Raw genomic sequence first — 13,675 nt, 5'->3', positions numbered from 1 at the left:
ATCATCGCTGCGGACATCTCAATGCAATCACTGTTCACTGCACAGCAGGGAATCACAAACCAACCACAATATTAGGATCCATAAATAATGGGATGGAAAATAACACCACAAATATTACAATTCCATTTTATGACTCGGTGGCACTCACTAACTTAGAACAGTTCTAGTAACTCTATGTTTCAAAATGGTAAAGCAGAACTGGAAGGGGTTCAGACACAGGTGACAAAAACTATTAGAGCCCTGAGAAGATATGGGAAGAAAGTTGACAAGCCTGGGACTTTTCAATTTAAAGAGAGGAGAATAAGAGGAGACATGATAAAAGTTTACACAACAATGTATAGTACAGAAAAGGTGCCTCTAGTGTAGGAGTGGGCAAAAGAGCCTCCACGGGCTGGATCCAGCCCGCCAAGAGGGTGAATCCAGCCTGCAGAGGCCCTTCTGCTCCCCTGACCCCAAAACAATTAGTAGGTGCATGGCATTTCAAAGTGCTGCACACTGCGAGCAGAGCGGGGACAGAGTGGAGAAGGCTTCACATACTCCCTCGCCCCCAGGTCTTAATTGGCCTGGGGGCGGGGAGCGTGCAAAGCCTCCTCCCACCGTGCGAGCAGTGTGTGGCGCTTCAAAGCGCCACGTGCTCCTGGCAGGGCAGTGGGGAGAGCTGATTGGCCTGGGGTGGAGGAGCGTGCCAAGCCTCTTGCAGGGCATGAGTCCCTAGTGGGAAGGAGTGTGGGGGGGGGGGGATTCTGAATGGACCACGGGTCCAACCTGATATGCTAATTCCTGTCTTCCCTTTCACTCACTGGCACTGCTGACACAAGAGATGTTTTTGCTCGGATACACGCACCTGCAGCCAGTTCCATAGGAGCTGGTGCATGCTGGGAGCCGGCTCCTGGCATGCACTTGCCGACGCTTCACTCTGTTACCTCTGCCAAGACGCAAAGGCAGCAGTGCTGGGTGGCAGCTGGTTCCCAGGGAGCGGGGCGGGAACTTGCATAAAACTGGTTGCAGTAACCGATTAACCCCGACTTTTAAGTTAACCATGTAATTGTTTATTTATCCTATTACATCCTTAGTTGACACCACCTTAAACTCTGTTACTCAGGCCCATAGCTTGGCTGTCATATTTGACTCTGCTCACTATCAAAATCCATAAATTGTGGTGGTGTTTGAAGTGTGCTCCGTTACATCTGTAAGATACGGCCTTTAGTCTTTGTCTACACCTCTGACACTCTCATAATCTCTCATTTGGCTTATGGCATTCTCTAGCTCTCTGTCCTCCCAACATCCACCTTTCATTCCTTGGGGTCTATTCAAAATTCTAATGCTAAGAACCTTTTTCTGACCTGTTGTTCTGACCTTACCAAAAGCCCTCTCAGAAACTCTGCTACCTCCCCCCCCACACACACACTACATCAAATCCAAGCTTTTGATCCGTACCTAGCTAGTTTCTACTCATCTGCTCTTGTGTTCTGCCATGTCATCTTCTCTCCTTATACTAAACATACAATTCCAGGCTCTACTGCCTATTTGTCCATTTCCTGCACAAACTTCTTAGTGCTCCCAACCAAGCCAGTTATGCAAGGAATACCCTCCTCAAACTAGTTTCATAAAGCCCCTGCCTTGTCCTGACTAAAGTCCTTCCTAGGAACCATTTCTGACGTGCAGCTCCTCATGCAACTTCAAAGCATCATGCAATTTTTCTTTTTTGATCATAATCTAGGTCCTTGTCAAAAAGAAGCACCCGTACCCTAGATAATACACCTAAGGTACAGTAGCAAGTCACTTAGTATTAAAGACGAGGGGAGCGAATAAACACATGAACTGACATGCAATTCTAAGAGACAAAGAGAGATTCTGAAAGCAAGTCAGTCTATTAAATTTATACCTACCTGCACAATGTGAAACAAACTGCATCTCAGTTTCCCTTCACACAAATGTCAGTGACACAGAATAAACCCATGAATTCACTCCCTACACATTACTTGTAAACTCATAATTTACTGGTCAGTATTGTCCTGATAAAATATGTGTAGCAACACTGTACATGATGTAATATGAGTTCCCTGTGTGAGGTTTGATGCTCGCATAGTAGCAACTTCAAACAGGCCTGTTTTGAACAAAAAAGTGTACATTTGCCTCACTTTGCATTTAAGCAGTAAGCAGTCATGAATCAAGAAAGGAAAACAAAAGGAAACTTAAACAGGTGGGAAAAGACAGCACTGAACATCCTTCCACACAGACTCTGTCTCTGAGCTTCCAGCCAGAAATATTTTGCAAAAGACACAGAAACTATAAAAAGCAGAGGCAAACTCCCCAAACACATCCCACTCCATCTGTGTCTAGTATTACACCTATGATGACAGATAAAAACATTCACTGGATTCAGGAGAAGGTGGGAGTCCTGAGTCGAAGAGTTTGGTCAATCTTGCTGGCAGCATATCGTGAGAAATTTTGCTTGAATCTAATACAGTTTGTTAAGGTAGGCACAAGAAAGCATTTTATCTTTATTTTTCTTGTAACCATTTCTGACTTTTATGCCTCATTGTTTGTACTCACTGAAAAGCTCTCTCTTTGTAGTTAATAAACGTGTTTAAAATGAAATGTCTGGGTAATTCTATAAGGGTGTGTCTATACAGCACCCTAAACTCAAAATATGATATGCAAATTGCGTATCTTATTTCAACAAAATTTTGAAATAATGTATATTGAAATTTGGCGCATCTACACAGCAACATCCCTTAGCCAGTTACAGGGATGCTGAAATAAATCTCAAAATAGTGGGCACATTCAAAAGACGTGGGGTAGCTATTTTGGAATACCTTCAGTATCCCGAAATAGACCTGCCGTGCAGACGTACTGAAAAAGATTATGAAATTGTATATTATCCCCTTCAAGGAATAATAGATTTACAATATTTGCACTGTCCAGGAGAAGGTTGGGCAATATAGAACAAACATTTCTGGGGGAAAAGTGAGGGCTGGTTGCGTTGTGGTCACCAAGCAGTATGACCCAGGCTGGTGAGAGCCACGTTGCAGCTGGGAAGCTGCAGTTACACACAGACACTCAAGGTGTGACTTGCATGCTGGAAAGCTGTTGGTATGTGGCCCAGATAAGAATTATTTCAGTCAGGCATTGTGAGGTACCCCAGGTTGCAAGGCAGGAGTAACACAACTCCTCCCACCCTCTCTGAATTGTACCCAAGTATAACACGGTCAAGCTTACGTGTTTCCTTTAAATCCAGTAAAAGCACCTTAAAACACTCAACTGCTTCCCAGCAATCAGACAACCCCTCATTTTATTTCTCAACAGTGATTTAGCTTATAGTTCCCCCCCCCCCCCAATAGAATATAGATTTAACATTCTTTTACACACTGATTAGAAGCCACATACTGTCCAGGATAGTATTAAGAATTGTGTTAGAGAGGGAGTGTCTGAAATGGATTTATTACTGGTATAATTCCACACTGTGGCAGTCGTTGAAGCAATATCAGGACAGCTAATAGAGCTGTCAATATTTTGCTCGAAAGTCAACATCCATATTCCACAAAATTGCAAGTTGTTCTGATCTAATTAACCACCTAACTATAATGAAAAAAAAAAGTCTACGAGATGCTGAAGCAGAAATAACTATAAAAAAATCTACCAAATCCAAAAGGTTGAACAAATTAGCTGTAGTAACATTTCACTGACAACCCCCCCCCCCAAAACAACAACAAACAAACAAACAAAAGAAGAAAAGGATTAACTGCCAGGTGCAGCTTTTAGAAGGTGGAGGCCACAGACCACAAAGGGTTAAGAGACTTGCTAAAAAAATGACACACACAATTTCCTTTTATCATAAAATAATACGCTTATTATTTTCTGTATATCTGTTAAAGGGCACGGCCTTCTGGGTGGAAAACAAAACACAGCTTGGTCACATGTTTATTTGCTTCAGCTACTCCCTTTCCCTTCTGATAAATAATCAAACATGCCATCCAGAAAAAACAAAACCAGCGAGCTGGGAAATTTGATGGTCATCAAATAGACTAAGATACCAAGAAAAGCAGCCCCACTGTTCCCACAGTGAGTTTTCTGCCCCACACCTACACTAACATCTGAGTAAATAACTTCAGTCACTCTTTCCATTTTCCCCATGCAATTACTCCTACTGTTAAACAAATTGTCCTTAAGGCAGTCACAAACACCATTTTTTCCCTGCAAAGTAGAACAACTTCTGAACATTAAAAAGCCAGCCTAGCAATATATTTTAAAAATAGGTTTGTTATACTTGTGGTTTGGCTGAATACACAGCTCGATTTCTTCTCGCTCACTCGCTCTCTTTTCCAGGAAGATGGGAGTTTACAGTTTAAAATTTTAAAGTGTATTAGGACCTCACAAAGGCAGAAAATGCCTCAGTGAGGATGGATTTTCTCCATAGGTCAGGCTACATATTTTCCATTTCCTCTTATGTTTTATAGCCAGTATATGAATGATCACATAAAAAGTTACTTATTTATTTTGGTGGACTTTCAAGGGAGGGGGGAGAATATCAAGGAAACGTTGAATAGTTTATTAAGCAAGTGAGCTGAACAAAAAGGATACACATACATGTTATAAACACAGATTACACAAGAGAATCAATGCTACCTTTGAAAAAGTGCTGAGATGCACAGATACCCTCATCATTAACACTGAAGCTCTGGAGAAAAAAGCCCCTAACATGAAAGTTAACAACCGTCACCAAAAGTGAGCATGGCTTCCCTTTTCTTTTTGAAGTATCACCAGTCTAAACAACAGTCATATGAATGAGATAATAGCCATGCTTGTTTCAGCAGCCCGATTTTTATTAGCATGAAATTGGTACAAATATTAGCAAGACTGGTTCACAAATGGTGACAGAGCAAACGATTTGGGGGATGACACAAAGACACATTTCTGCAGACACAGACTCTAAGCCTCTCGCTTTCTGAGTACAAACATTGCCGTCTTTACTTTCTTTTACTTGTGAAGATGTTAGGAAAACACGCAAAACATAAAGAGCATACATCGATTTTAGGCTAAAGTCAGTCCACATAAGGCTAGTGACCACACAACTGCATATGCTCCAGAGATACATTTCAAAGCGACAGTGCACCAAACCAGGAGTTAAAACTAGCCAGATTTCCTTAAAAAATCTGTTAAAAAAAATTCCCGATGGTGGCCAACAAGGCAGTAAACAAACTGAATCATCTTATTTTGCTCTAAAAACCTAGGCTAAGAAATTTTCTTACACTGCAAGAATGCCTCCACAGAGGAAGATCGCAAGTTAAAAGTTCAACCCCAGCTACATGTTTCTTTTCTCTGAACACTTACAGAGAAAATGAAGAGTTTAACAGAGTAAGCTCTTACTGTCTGTCTTTAGATTTCCGTCTTCTTGCTGTAGATGTGTTCTGGCTGTTTCTGTGAAGCGGGGGTTGAAGAATGGTAAAAAGATGTTTGAATAAACAGGAAGCGCTGTGCAGCCGAAGCGCACACTGAAGGGAAAACACACTGGAGCACTGCCCTTTGTAGGCAACAACGGGAGGTTTGCCTCCACAGTAGCAACGTCTGCTTTTATTAAATGACAAAGAAACCACAAGAATTCCTTAAGTAATTCTTCACTTGCAAAGTTGAAAGATCAGCAGGAGCTTGCAGGTAATTTCAAAGTTGTATTTAACAATCACAAAAAAAATCTATTAATTCTGCATTATGAAAAGCACCCTGTCTATACACAGAAACATACAGAATGAAGTCTGCCCCGAACTAAACCAAACAGCAGCAAAAATTCAGTTCATCTGAATTCAGCAGAGGCAAATTCATATCTAGGTATAGTTTGCTAGACTGCTACTTTCTGCAGTGCCGAATTTTGTGTCTAAAATTGTCTTTTAGGGTTGGTCAGACTTCATAGCTATTTTTCAAACTGCTTCATATGTTAAAAACCAACAACAAACACCACCCCTGCCGCAGCTCTTGGGCTCTAACATCTTAGGAATATGCATTCGGTATTCTAGCAGATGCTTTTTCTTCTGTACCTTTGCCTTTCATTCACTAAAACAAACTACCTATTTAACTCAGGATGACTCACTGACTGTCTCTCACCCCAATTATCAAAGTCCTGTCTTCTGTCATGCTGGTGACATGATACAGATATTGTCAAGAAAAGTAAACTAGGGCTGGCACTCTCAGGCAGCTTGTAAAGAGATGAACAGTCGAACAGCCATATTCAATAAAAAAAAAAAAAAAAAAAAGATGGAACAGGATTCCTTTAGAAAATGTATTGCTGTTGTGGCAATGAGCTGCGTTGAAGGGACTGATTTGTTATTTAGCATGTAGTCTTGGACTGTCTGTCATTCTGGGTGCTAATGCTCTGCTAAAATAACTCATTGGGAGCTGTCAGTGGGATGTTTACATAGGCCCCAATCTTTTCTTCATACAAGGAAATTTTTTACTGGAATTCATCTTCTTTTGATCTCACATTCAAAGCAACAGCAGCTTGATAGACATGCAAGTCTGAAAGCAAATCCAGACGCTGAAGATAAACCGCCAGAGTATGACAGGCAGGAGCATCTAAAGCTTATAAAAATGAAGAGAACAGCATGTCGTCTGAGTATTACAATAGCAGAAATCAAGAGACATATTAGGTGGAACTGATCAGCCACAAAAACAGTTCAAAAGGCAGATCATAGAAACAGAAGACGAGGCTAGGAAAAAAATGGAAAGATCTGCTTTACAGAGGCATCATCTCCTTTCTAAGTTAAGTACCACAATGTTTCCGCTACAGTATGTAAACTTAAGGAGAAAATGGGCATTGTGCAATGAGTCTTTTAATAACTCACTAATTCTCACCTTATGTTTGCCAATTAATTTGCCAAATGTGCATTTTAAGTAAATATTTCTGAACATAAAATAAAAAGTCCACCATGCCGCCTTTACTTCCTCATTCAAAATATCAGTTTATAATATGGTCTAGTTATCCATGCTTGCCCCTATATAATGTAACAGGTAGAATTAGAGATGTACTGATGGAAATCAAATCTTCAAGGGATGAGTAATCTTGCTCTTCCATTCTTTTAGGATGCACATGTCTGAACATTCTAGAAGTGGCTAGTTACTAGCCTGGCATTAAACTCTCTTCCTCCCCATCACTACAGAAATATTAGCTCATGATAGAATTTTTATTGAAATTGAACTGTGCGCACCACTTAGTCTATGGCTAAGTAATGGGGATGACTTGTAAGAAAACTATTGCTAAAACTTTCCCAGGAAATCTATATATTTTAACTTCCCCACCTCCAATAAGCTGCTTCTTTTAATTGAAGTCAGCAAATATAAGGAAAAAAGTAATTCTCAAACAATTTTGTACTGAGAGCTGCTTGTTAGCAAACACCAAATGAGCAGGCAGTAGGTTAAAGGGCAGCAGAATTCCACATTATAATTTAGCCTGCGGTTAGTTCTGATTAAGAACACCCTCTGGGACAGAAAAGAAAGATCTTCTTTTGCAATGGGCATAGCTTTTAAAATTACCTTCTTCTGCATAATAAACCAACAGGAAAACTGTGGATTTAAAACTGCATTAACCAATTTGAAGTGTTGTAATCAGTTTATGTCTTGCTTTCTGTGAAGCGCTGCCTGTGTAGCCAAGTTACAAATGTAAAAATGCTTCCTGGATTCTAGAACTGTTGGAAGAAAGTCACCTTCTGTCATGCTTATGTAGCTATCTAATGTGCTAAAGGCTGATTATTTATCTTTAAACTGTACTAGTTTAATCTTTTAAGGTCACCACTAATCTGCTCCAACCTTTTAAAAAATAGCAGCTTTGAAGACTTACTGCTAGAATCACTAAACTCAGTGCTGAATGTCAATGTAACTGATACATTTACCTGAATGAGTGCAGTTTGACAATATTACCATCAAATATAAATCCCCACGTAAATAATAATAATAAAAAAAGGTGTTCTACATGCGAGTGAGGTCAATAAATATTACCAGGACAACATCATATCACATAAATTATCTTTGGAAGTTAAGTTGATATTCCTCCCCCCTACCCACACCAATACATAGGCAGGACTTCATTATCAAGTTAAAATGCTTTTTTGGTAACAACAACTTTGCATAACTGTTCAGAAGCCCTACAACGGCATGCTTCAGTGGCTGTAAATACAAAAAACAAGTGAATTATTTATTCATGTGTTTTGAAAAGTGTCCATTCTATATTCTGAAGTTTCCCCCCCTCCCTCCAGATTTCTTCTGGACTTGAATGTCACAGCAGACCTTGAATGTGAAATGGCTTCAAGCTAATTGCTCTAATTGCTTGAAGATGTGCAGGCAGGTGAAACCTGATCCCCTTGGCCATTGTAGAGACCAGGAACAACACAGGAATGTTTACATAGTGGTTTGAGTTTAATAGACAGTAGAGCTGAGTTTCAGACAGCCAGCAAAAACACAGCTAATAGGTGACCTCTTAATGTAGTCCTACTTTTTAAAAACAAAATACAATTTCATTTTGTAAAAGGCAATGCCCTAAATGCCAAGGTTATCTCCTCAACTTCTTTAGTGAACACACATTGCATTGCACCTGACATTTATACCAGAAACCCTATCCCGGCTATATTTTCTTTTACCTTAAAACAAAAAGCACTTTGTGTCAGTCACCTTACAAACAGATTAGGGTTGTATGGGATTTCCTAGTAAGTGCAGTTATTTGAATTTTAAACTGAATGTTTTTCACCACTGATAGACTTCTTGCATCTAAAACATATGACACAGAATGTAACCTGAAACATCATTTATTGGGAGACTGGGCCAGTGTATATTATACCCTTTACTGTGGAATTCAACTCTCTTGTATGTTTAAAAATAAAGATAAAAAACTGATTTTAATGACTTTTATTTGTTCTTCCTTTACTTTCAGTGAAATACTGAGGAGCTTCCCCTACATATGATATATACCATTTGAAGTTACTGACTGGCTGCAATATATTTAATAATGGATGTAATAGGGTGGACTATATAACTGCACAAGAGAGATGTTTTGTATACACAACAAAGCCAAAATTATGTAGGTCTTAATGCAAGAAAAACGTTTACTTATGAAGTACTGCAGCATTTGGGTCACAGAAAACAAGACTGCTTTCCAAAGCTGTTGTTGGGTCACTAAAATGTACTTGAAAGAGGCCAAAACACAAACAATAAGTATGCCAGAAGTATAGAAAATAAAGTAGACTTCTGGCAGAGGTCAAAGCACAAAGGTATTTACTGGAGGTGGAGTCCAAAAAGCAAACATTAGAAATAGGGAACACTTATTTTCCTGTCTCAGTCACAGTGAGATTTGTTGCCAACCCTTTAAACAGTCACAAATTGTTTACCATGGATTAAAATGTATGGTAAAATGTCATATACTGTCTCCTAGACAAAAACTATATATATAAACATTCACTCAGGAAGAAAAAAAGGGGAAGAAAATTTGAGGAACAAGGAGACTAGGAAAGATACAAGTACACTGAGAAAGAGGGTGAAATGCAAAAATCAGGCAAGCTTGACATATTAAATGAAAGAAAAAAAAAAGCATGAATGTTCCAGCCATTTCCAGCTTTGATCCTTGGGATTTTGGTCAGACAAGTCTTAGAATCTGAAATATCAGATAGTGGAAACAAACCCACCACAACAAAACTGAAAAAAATGGAAAGGAGGCCAGTTCCAGACATTGTTGGATGAAATGTCCGTTTCGTGTTAAGACAAAACACACAAGAGCACTCATTGCTTACTTACTATGCTCCACCTTGTCCCAAAACGCTGAAACAAATGAGTAACTGGTCTTAAACAATGCACAGCAAAGGTGACCATAGCAGCCTAGAAAGCAAGCTATGATATTGTGGCCGTATCTGTCAGAGACACGCACATCTTTCCGTCTCTGAAGTCTTTTTTTGAAAAGTTCAAAATGCCAGCAATGGGGGATTTTTTTTCCTCCTTTTTGGTAACCAAAAAAGGTTCAGAATTGGGAAGAAACACAATGTCAATTTAAAGATTTAGTATAAACTAGTTCAAGCCTGTGGGAGGAACACTAAGTGGAAAAAGTAAACATGGTGTCCCTCCCCCCCTCCCCCAAGTAGTTCCCTTCTAAGCTATATACACAGCCAGCGCCTGGTACCACAGGCTGCCCTGCACATTGGTGAGGTCAACAAAGCTATGCTAAACTGACAGGTTCAGTTTACAGCAGGCCAGCACTTTGTTTGGATATACTGGCCTTGCTCACCGCCAGCTTAACAACAGATGGCTCAAAAACTTTCATTATGTTGCACAGGGCTGAACTGCAAACAATCACAAAAAACTGTGAAAAGTTTAACTCTCTCCAAGCCAAGGAGAGAAGAGTTTGCATCAATATACGAAGACTGGAAATGTGGAAGCTTAAAGCTAGCCCTAAGTGTGCCTTTAAATTAATTAAAGTGGATGACATGATTAATCAGACTTTTTGTATGATCCCTTGGAAGTATTAAAAGAGAATTTGCTATTTGACAAGGTCAATTCAATAAAGGTATCATTCCAGAAGCAACTCAGACTTTGACAGATTGCAATCCTGTGTTTTCAATTTTTCACAAGCTTATAATCTGGGGAAAGTTAAGGGAAGTTACCCAAGTAAACTGTGAATTAGGATTTCATTAGCAAGAGCTCTTAGACTAGCATTTTCCCTCCTATGCAAACAGACTTGCACACTGTCTTCGAACTTTCCCATTGAAGAGGCCACCAAATAACTAACACTCCAGATTTGAAAAGGATTTCTCCAAATCAGTATATAATTTAAATATTCATTAGATTGATCTGATTCATATACATACTAATATCTTCTAATACTCTCAGGTTGGTTATAAATGCACCTTCTGAAGTTTAATTCAATTGACAATTTTGTGTGTGTCTTCACACTGGAAACACATTATTTTATATTATTCAAGAAATGAACAAATCTGTTTTTCACAAATGTAGTTTAGAAGCTACTCTTTCCTGTTATTGAAAGAAAATTGTGTTTATTACTCCTTTAGCATAGTGTAAACTCATAAACGTCAACAGAGAGTACAAGGAAAACTGTCAACTAAATATTGTTTCCTTCATGAGCTGCTCTTCCAAGTCAATTACGCCTTTCAACTTCTGGGGCATTGTATGATAAACTGGCAGTAAAAATCATTCACATTAATATACCATGGTGCCTTGCCTGCAAAAGGTAATTAAAGAAGTAAATGACTCATAAGAATAGACATATTAGCTGCAAAATGAAAGGCAACTGAGCTGCCACATGAAAATATGTACCATTAAGATACTGCATTTTCATATTCCTGTAATCAGCTTCAGTAGACTAATGCTTATTTAATCCAGTTCTCTGCTAAGTCCATCAACAACTGTTTTTTGCTGTTTTCTCCTTGACTGAACATTATGTGTGCAGGTTTGGAATAAATATAGTAATAAGATTTTTGCATAGCCAATTGAAGAACAGGTTTTTTTACATTTTAAAAAACTATTTTTCTTTCTCACGGAGAGCTGTACAACATAGACAGTTACAAAAAAAAACCAAAAAAAAAAAAAACACATTTTCCAGCCAGACCAGGCTAGAAAGCAGTACATTCGAGTGAAGAGTCCTTCCCCCAGCACAAGTCACCACTTCTGATTCATAACGCTATTAAAACAGAAGACAAACCCATACTTCTACATGGCAGATCTCCTATTCTTCACTTTTGAAACACTCTGTTTTGTGAATAAGAATTTCCATTAGCATTAGAAAATTGTATCCTTATTTAGTGCCCAAAGTGAGAAGAAGGTGGAGGGGATAGAAATGGGGTGGGAAGGTAGGAGAAAAAGGCAGATGCTTAAGGAAAAGTCTGAGCTGAGGAGCTGAAAAGGCCAGCAGGAGATAAAAGATGAAACTGAACAGGGTCCACCAGACGTTCCTCAAAAGAATTGTTCACCCTTCTAATAGCTGATTACTTTTCAAGTTATTTCCCACACTGCTTGATTCATCTTTTGAAACTTCTCAGGAATACTTGCAAAAATCAGAATGTTAAATGTATGCAAATATTAAAGCATAAAATTTGGCAGCACCTGGGCACCTGGCTTCAACTGTGCTGTAAACCATGGTACAAGTTCTGTCCCATAGACATGTGGTAGGATGGCAGCATCTACTGTGACTGTATGGATGCAGAAGACATTGATAGTGATAGAAATGTAGCCGTGTTAGTCTGGGGTAGTTGAAGCAAAATGCAGGACAATGTAGCACTTTAAAGACTAACAAGATGGTTTATTAGATGATGAGAAAGTGGGTCTGGCCCACGAAAGCTCATCATCTAAGAAGACATTGATGTCACACTGCTACTTCTGCAAATGGCAGAGTGAAAGGATACATGATCTAATCAGCCTGTTACATCTCTAATTTATATGATCCCTATTTGAGTGAAAGGGTAATATTATATGCGTGAAGCAAGAGAAATACAAGTACTTGGCCCCTGATGTGAAAAAAATCCAAATGATCAGCTCCCATAAGCTTCTGCTCTCTTTCAGAATTGCTCTTACGAATAAAACTAGAAGTTCACTCCAAATCTATAGAAGCCTGAAATTTAAGCAATACCTGCTGAATATTTGGAAGGACCACCAGTACCCAGGTCTACGGCCATCATATACCTATGTATCTTTCTGTAAACAGCACTGTATTTTAGCTTTCAAAGTTCTTGCGTTTTCTTCCCTAGGGGATGCAAGTGAGATGTTAAAAAGCTAAAGGACACAGTACACATGTCTTCATACTCCAAAATAAACTTGTATAAAGTATTAAAACATTTACAAGACATCCTGTTTGCAAGCAAGCAATTAAAATATTATTTTCATCGCAATCTGACTCCATAAGGTCATGATCAAAACCATTCAGTTATCACACAGTTATCACAATTATTTCCTTTTGCTAAGTACAGGGGAAAATCATGGTATCTCAGATATCGTTGTGTGACGACTGTTCACAAATGCTGACTTTTTAGAATGGCAGACACTGTACCAGTACAATTCATGCCTTATTTATTGTATCTGACTGGGATTCCATCTCCTAAAGAGAGAGCTTTCAATACAAGTCTTAATATGATTCACTGGAATTTGTACCCTAATCAAGAGTATGTATCACTTATCAATACTAAATATAAGAATTTTTCAAGGTAGGCTCAATCTTTATTTCAACTGTATTATTGCTTCACCCATTTGAGCAGGCATCACTTGGTATCCACAATTAATGAGCTCTAGTCTTTTTTCTAATTAAAGAACAAAGGTTCTTATGTGCAAAGTATAGAGTGACACTGTCTGGAGAACACACATTTAAATGGAAGAGAATCCTTCTAATTACCTTAAAATAGGATTTTTAATACCCAGGGACATAATAGGATCAAGAAATTAGAGCATTTCTAACATCATTTACAAATAAGCCATTACTAAACACTGTTAAAAGGTAACAATGCCCCCCTAAAAATAATGGGAACTTACGGGGAGGAAGGCATGTTACTTTTGTATTTAGGTAATTAACCTGTGTGTACCTATAGTGAAAATGAAATGTATATATTAAGCCATATTTGAAAAAAAAAGAAGAAAGAATTAGAAGGCAGCTACTAGAGTACAAAACACCTTAGTTTACAGCATATTAGGATTCAAACTCGTA

General features: G+C 38.7%; 1 protein-coding gene across 47 annotated transcripts in view; it reads right to left on the bottom strand.

The window, feature by feature from the left end:
• FOXP1 (forkhead box P1) overlaps window positions 1-13,675 on the bottom strand; it is a 561,728-nt gene that overhangs the window by 162,330 nt on the left and 385,723 nt on the right. Inside the window, exon 1 of one of the 47 annotated variants that reach the window (XM_075938638.2) lies at window positions 5,371-10,864. The exons of 44 other annotated variants lie outside the window; for them this stretch is intronic. The gene's annotated coding sequence lies outside the window, so the exon portion shown is untranslated. Of the gene's footprint in view, window positions 1-5,334; window positions 10,865-13,675 lie in introns of those variants that run through there. 2 more of the 47 variants (XM_075938637.2, XM_075938636.2) reach the window with 2 other exon arrangements.

This window comes from Pelodiscus sinensis, chromosome 11 (assembly GCF_052426305.1).
Source record: "Pelodiscus sinensis isolate ZL-2025 chromosome 11, ASM5242630v1, whole genome shotgun sequence".
Classification (NCBI taxonomy): Eukaryota; Metazoa; Chordata; order Testudines; family Trionychidae; genus Pelodiscus; species Pelodiscus sinensis.
The sequence above is the reverse complement of the archived record's forward strand: the minus strand, read 5'-3'. Positions and strand labels throughout refer to the sequence as shown.